Source organism: Lindgomyces ingoldianus, assembly GCF_010093535.1.
Source record: "Lindgomyces ingoldianus strain ATCC 200398 unplaced genomic scaffold BDR25scaffold_15, whole genome shotgun sequence".
In the NCBI taxonomy this organism is placed as follows: domain Eukaryota; kingdom Fungi; phylum Ascomycota; class Dothideomycetes; order Pleosporales; family Lindgomycetaceae; genus Lindgomyces; species Lindgomyces ingoldianus.
Genome location: NW_022985176.1, coordinates 287,418 through 293,966, shown reverse-complemented (window position 1 = coordinate 293,966; position 6,549 = coordinate 287,418).

Sequence of the window (6,549 nt, the reverse complement as noted above, 5' to 3'; positions counted from 1 at the left end):
CAAGCATTTAGCACCTTTGTTATTATAAAGTACTCTAATAAATAATAATTAGTATATACTAAGGTTGTCTGTACGCAGCAGCAGCGTCGCGGCCTGGATACGAGCGATCGCGCACGAGCAGGATCACGTATCTATGTCACATGATGCTCGTGCGCGAACCTCTATGCGCGAACATCTAGATATCCCCCTTTTCCTCTGTATAGAGGAAAGACAAGAGTAATAAAACTAGAAACATATTGCCTTTACCTTACCTACCTTATATACTGTGCACACTGTACACTACTCTTACTCTTGCTACTTAAGTGCTTATACTATAAGCAGCTAGCTATTAGAGCCTATTTAACACTAATTAGTAGTTAATTTAATTAACTATAAATTAGTAAAAGTAATAATAAAGTACCTATGCTTTATAAAGTACTTTATTTTATTACTTATCCCTTAGAAAAAGTAACAGCAGAGTACTTACACTTTATAAAGTACTTTATTTAGTTACTTATTTTTTAGAATAGCAGATTAATTCTTTGCATTATACAGCAAGCTCTGCTACTGTATAAAGTAAAAAGGAGATAGTATAAGATGCACACTAAAGCTACTAAAGCTGCACAACTTAGCAGCTAGACAATAGCACATTAATTCTTTGCATTGTACAGCAAGCTCTGCTACTGTACAAAGTAAGGAGGAGATAGTGTAAGGCGCACACTAAAGCTATTAAAGCTGCACAACCTAGCAGCTAGATAATAGCAGTACCTGTGTAATCTACTAGAAAAGTAATTAACTATACTATTATAATAAAATCTTACTAGCAACTAACAACTTTATGTAATAATAAGAAGAATAAGGAATAATTTCTATTATATAAATAACTTATAAAGGACATAGGGATATTAGAGGCAACACTATAGAACAAGACTAGCCTAGAGTACTAAAATAATAAGATTAACATGTTAAAGGCTTTAATAAGCTTATAAACTTAATTATATATAAGTTATATAATTACTAATTTACGCATAATAACTTAAAAGGGCGCTACTCTTCTAAGTATGTATATAAAGAATTTTAAAAAATAAACACTATAAAACTTCTTAGCACTTAGCTGCGCGTTTAAAAAGAAGCTTATATAAGTGCTAAAAAATAAGAAAATTACACTATAGCTAGGCACTAAAGGTACCTAAGCCTAGAAGCTGTATAATATAGCATAAGAAAAAGTAATTACACTAAAAAAGCTTTATACATAACCTTTATTACTATATAAGGCTCTGCATAGAAGCAGACTAAACATAATACTGCTATTAACACTAAACATACTAGTATTACCTGCTTCTATACCTTAGCTAGCACTACACTAATTACTGTACAAACAATACATGCCACTCTACCTAACGCCTGCTCCACACCCTTAATTGTACACACCACTGCCTGCAGTAGTGTATGCACTACTAATACCACCTGCATAATCTATACTACATTACAACCTGTATAAACTTCTACCTTAGAGAGAAACTGCTAAAGAAAAACTTTTAGTAAATAAGATTATATAATTCTAAAAAGCATAAAAAAAAATAATAACTATATAAGTTAACTATATAACATTTTTATAAATAAAAGAAAGATCTTTATTAATCTATGTTAATAGCTAGATATCTAGAAAACTTAGTATATAAACATTTTTCTAGATATTTTAAAAAGTTAGGTAAATATGTACTATATGCACAACATAAGCTTTAGACATAACTAGAAGCATTTATATAACACCTTAAGTAGTTACTTTAACACTAATGTAAACTATAGCTAGTACTAGATAGACTAGATAATAATAACTTTTACATAATGCTAATAAAAAAACTTTAATAAAAGTTTATATAAAGCTTTTAAAATAATAATTAATAAGCTTACACTTATATAAAGGGCACTAAAAATAAAATTTTAAAAAGATGTTCTACTGCATACTACTGTTATATAAGCCTATTAAGGATAACTAAAACTAGAATATGCTATGTTTACTATTAAGCCTTTATGTAAAGCCTTATTTAGTAACCTACAGGCATTACTCTAAGTTACTATAAACTAAAAGGGAAACTAATACCTTTAGGAACTGCCTAATATATACTACATAGACTACTAATATAACTCTACATAACAAAAGTCTGCACAACAAGAAGAAAGCTTCCCTCTGTGTAGAAAAAGATAACATAGAAGATCTTTATCTAAGTTTAGGCTATAATCTAAAGACAACTATACACAGATAAAAAAGTGCTTTGTCTGCTATAAAAAAAAATATTAGTTATTAAACTACTTTTATAATAACTATACATAAGCAAAGAACTAGTATGTTGCCTTATATAAAAATTTTTATAATAAGACCTTATTATATAAAGCTATTACCTTATACATCTAAGACTTTAAAAGTTACCCTAAGAAAAAGAATAATTTGCATAATATAAAAAAAATAAAATAAAAAGGTAAAAATACTAAAAAAGCTATTAACTACTTTACCTCTGCTACCTATCTACACTATGCAATAGAAGAAAACATCTACAGCATTAAACTTAAAAAATATGCTAAGCAGTTTATCCTTAATAACTAATACTATATAGTATACTAAGGCAAATTATAAAACATAGGTGCAGTAAAAATCTCTACTATTAGCAAGTTCTAACTTAAAGTGTACATATAAGAAAACTTATATATAAAAATTAATTAAACACCTAGCTAAATAGATATTAGCTTTAAAAGCTAGACACTAAAGGGATTAATTAGTAACGTACTTCATGGGCGAGTTGCTCACACACCCGAGTCGCTCACTTTTGCCAAGACCCCACTAAACCACCCTTCCTACACCAATGCATTCCCCACAACACCACTTAGACGCGCTAAAAGAACGTTAGATACAGCTTGCGCTCTAAGCTTTTAAATAAGACATAAAACTCTTAAAGAAATGTGCTATAGCTATGTGCAAGGTCCTATAAAAAACAACAAATAACTATAGCGCTAGACAACCTTTACAAGCTAATTCTACAGCTAAATCACAGAGGCTAAGCAATAAAAAGGAGCAGGTAATTGTTAAGACTATACTTAAGCTATATGCGCGAGGAATTTCCCCTTAGATAGCATTTATGGCTAATATGGCTAATTCTTTGCGCGCTAAGCGTAATCTAGGCCATGTTCGCATAAACTGGCCTAGTACGTTTGTGAAGCGTTATTTAGAGCTTAAAGTAACGTTTAAGCGTAAGTACAACTATAAGAGAGCCCTCTGCGAGAGTCCTAGGGTAATTTAGGGCAGGTTTAGCCTTGTGGAGAATATTAAAGCTAAGTATAGCATCTAGGATAATAACACGTACAACTTTAGCAAGATAGGGTTTATAATTAGCTAGATATCTCTTAACTATACTTGCGCTTAAAACTTTACTTTAAGCTCTAAATAACGCTTCACAAACGTACTAGGCTAGTTTATGCGAACATGGCCTAGATTACGCTTAGCGCGCAAAGAATTAGCCATATTAGCCACAAATGCTATCTAAGGGGAAATTCCTTGCGCATATAGCTTAAGTATAGTCTTAACAATTACCTGCTCCTTTTTATTGCCTAGCCTCTGTAATTTAGCTGTAGAATTAGCTTATAAAGGTTGTCTAGCGCTGTAGTTATTTATTGTCTTTTATAGGACTCTGCACATAGCTACAGCATATTTCTTTAAGAGTTTTATGTCTTATTTAAAAGCTTAGAGCGCAAGCTGTATCTAATGTTCTTTTAGCGCGTCTAAGTGGTGTTGTGGGGAATGCATTGGTGTAGGAAGGGTGGTTTGGTGGGGTCTTGGCAAAAGTGAGCGACTCGGGTGTGTGAGCAACTCGCCCATGAAGTACGTTACTATATAAATTTAAAACTTAATTAGTCTAGTTACATACTATATTTTAAAGACTCTAACACTATTTCTACTATTACTAGTAGATGCTAACTAACTTAAAGCATACTTTAATAATATTTTAAATGTTATTATATGTAAAGATAAAACTATAGTACTTATTATATAAAAATAAAAACACTTTTTTTTAATGTTAGTAAGAAAGAATTTATATCTTTTTTTACTAAATTAAAACTCTACTACCTCTACTACTAATTTAGACACCCCTGCATAAAGAGACTCTAGAAGATGCTAACTAGCGCTAGCTATAACATTAATGCTGCAGTGCTAGAAAAGATTAAGAAGTTTTGCTACCTCTACTAATTATATAACTAGGCCTTATAAAGATTTAAGTTTATAATTAAAGATAACACCTACTTTAACTATAAAGTTATTATTAATGTTATATAAATTAATAATAAAGATGTCTTATATGTTATTAATATAGACACATTATTTTAGGCTGCTATATTCCTAAAATCTATGTCTACACAAGATACCTAGAATGCACTGTGCAAATGCTAGATTAACACCTATTAAGAACCCCTAGACTATATTATGCATAACTTTAGTATAAACTTTGCTTTAAAGGATTTTTAAGCTTATGCAAAGATTATAGAAGCTACATGTAGGCAGATACCTATAGAAGCATATTAGGCAGTTAAAAAGGTTAAGCGCGCACATGCACCTCTCTAACAAGTGTTTAACATTCTAAAGACTAAGCTAGGTAACTGTACAGATAATAAGGCTATCCTGCAGATAGCAGTTAAGGCTCTAAACAACATAGCTAGCCTGCACAGTCTAGTACCCACACTACTAGTCTTTAGAGCATACTTAAAAATTAACCTAAACTTTTTACTATTACTAGACATTATTACATAAGCAAGCGCTATATAAAAAGTAATAAAGATACTTTAAAAAAACTATGTAAAAGTAAACATTAATTATATAATTAACACTTATAATAGCTTTATAACATATAAAGTTCTTAACCTTCCCCTTAGCTTAAAGATTATAGCATAGAGAGAGAAGAAAAGCTAAACTAGCCTATACAAAATTAAAAGCATTAAAGAGAGAGACATTATTATTAAAAAAAAATAGCCTACTAAAGCTCTAATATACACAGGTTAAACTATACTATAAAGAAAAAAAAAAGATAACTTACTTATAATAAATAACCTAGATAAACTAATCTTTATATAAAAAGATCTTTTAAAGAAGAGGAAGAGAGAATAGCTCTATAAAAATATTACAAAGGTAGAACTAAAGCCTACTATAGACTAAGCCCCTTAGAATAGCAATGCTGTACTAGTGCAAAAGGAAAATATAGATATAAGAAGAAATAAAAGGCAAAGAAAACCTGCATAAAGTCTAGACTAGGTATTCCTAACTTAAAAAAAAAAAATAATTAGGCCTTATCTATTAAGCTCTATATAGATAGTGTAATTACTACACTTAAAAAACTATTTAAGAAATTAAACTACATAAAAATAAACACTTTAATTACTAATAGCACTTTTAAGGTTATAGCATATAACTTAATAAAGCATAAAGGTTAGATTTTTAACCTTTACCTTATATAAAAAGTAAAAGGCAAAACAACCTAACTATATAAGAAATTCTGCTTAGTGTTTACTAGCTACTTAAATAAAGAAAAAAAAAATCCTTACCTAGTTACTAACTATTTAAAAAATAAGCTAGAGACTACTCTTAGCTATAAAAGTAAGCTTAAAAGCTATGTACAAAATGTATTTTAAACTATGTAATATTATATAAGTATATATTTAATTAATAAATAAGCTTATGCGCACACTATACATAAAGCTACTAAAGGAGATGCGCTAAAGCTTTCTACTAAATATAATACTCTAGGTTGTACAATTCTTATATAGAGCTGCTAAATTAGGACTGTATTAGTTTAAGACATACTATAACTACTATAAAAAAAAGCTATATATACATATCTTTTTATACAACTTTTACCTTTTAATTACTAATAAAGGAGAGCACACTTTTAGTATTACTAGCCTATAGATAAATAACACTTTAAGCATTATAATAAAGAATTTTACGCAAAAAGAAAAAAAAAAACTATAAAAAGCAAAGTTTTATATAAAAGGTAAAACTATTTTAGTAAAAAAGCAGCCTATTAAGTTTAATAGTAGAAGAATTAAACTTACGCATAATATAGTAGTTTTTACTTAAAAAAGATAAGTAAGCTACTTTTATATAATTAACCTAAAAAATAAGGATGCTGCATAATAATATATTAAGTAACATGTAAAAGAGGTATACATTACATTTATGTGTTAACTAGAGGCAGCATTTAACTTGTCTATTACTGCACAAACTATAGACTCTTTATATAATAATATTAACATACTTAATGCATAAATCTAATAGTAGATAGATAATAGTAAGCGCAGTCTTACTTTTCTACTATTATAGCTTAATTATGTAAAGCTATTTATTTTTATAAATAAATTATTTACTAATAATAAGAACTTTAGCTTATAGCTAAGATTCTTAATTATATTAAGTAATAAAGACTATATAAAGTAAAGTAACTACTTTAAAATACTAAGTAATATTATACACTAGAATTCTACTAAGTGTAAAAAAGTAACTAGAAGTGTTTTTACTAGTAAACTATA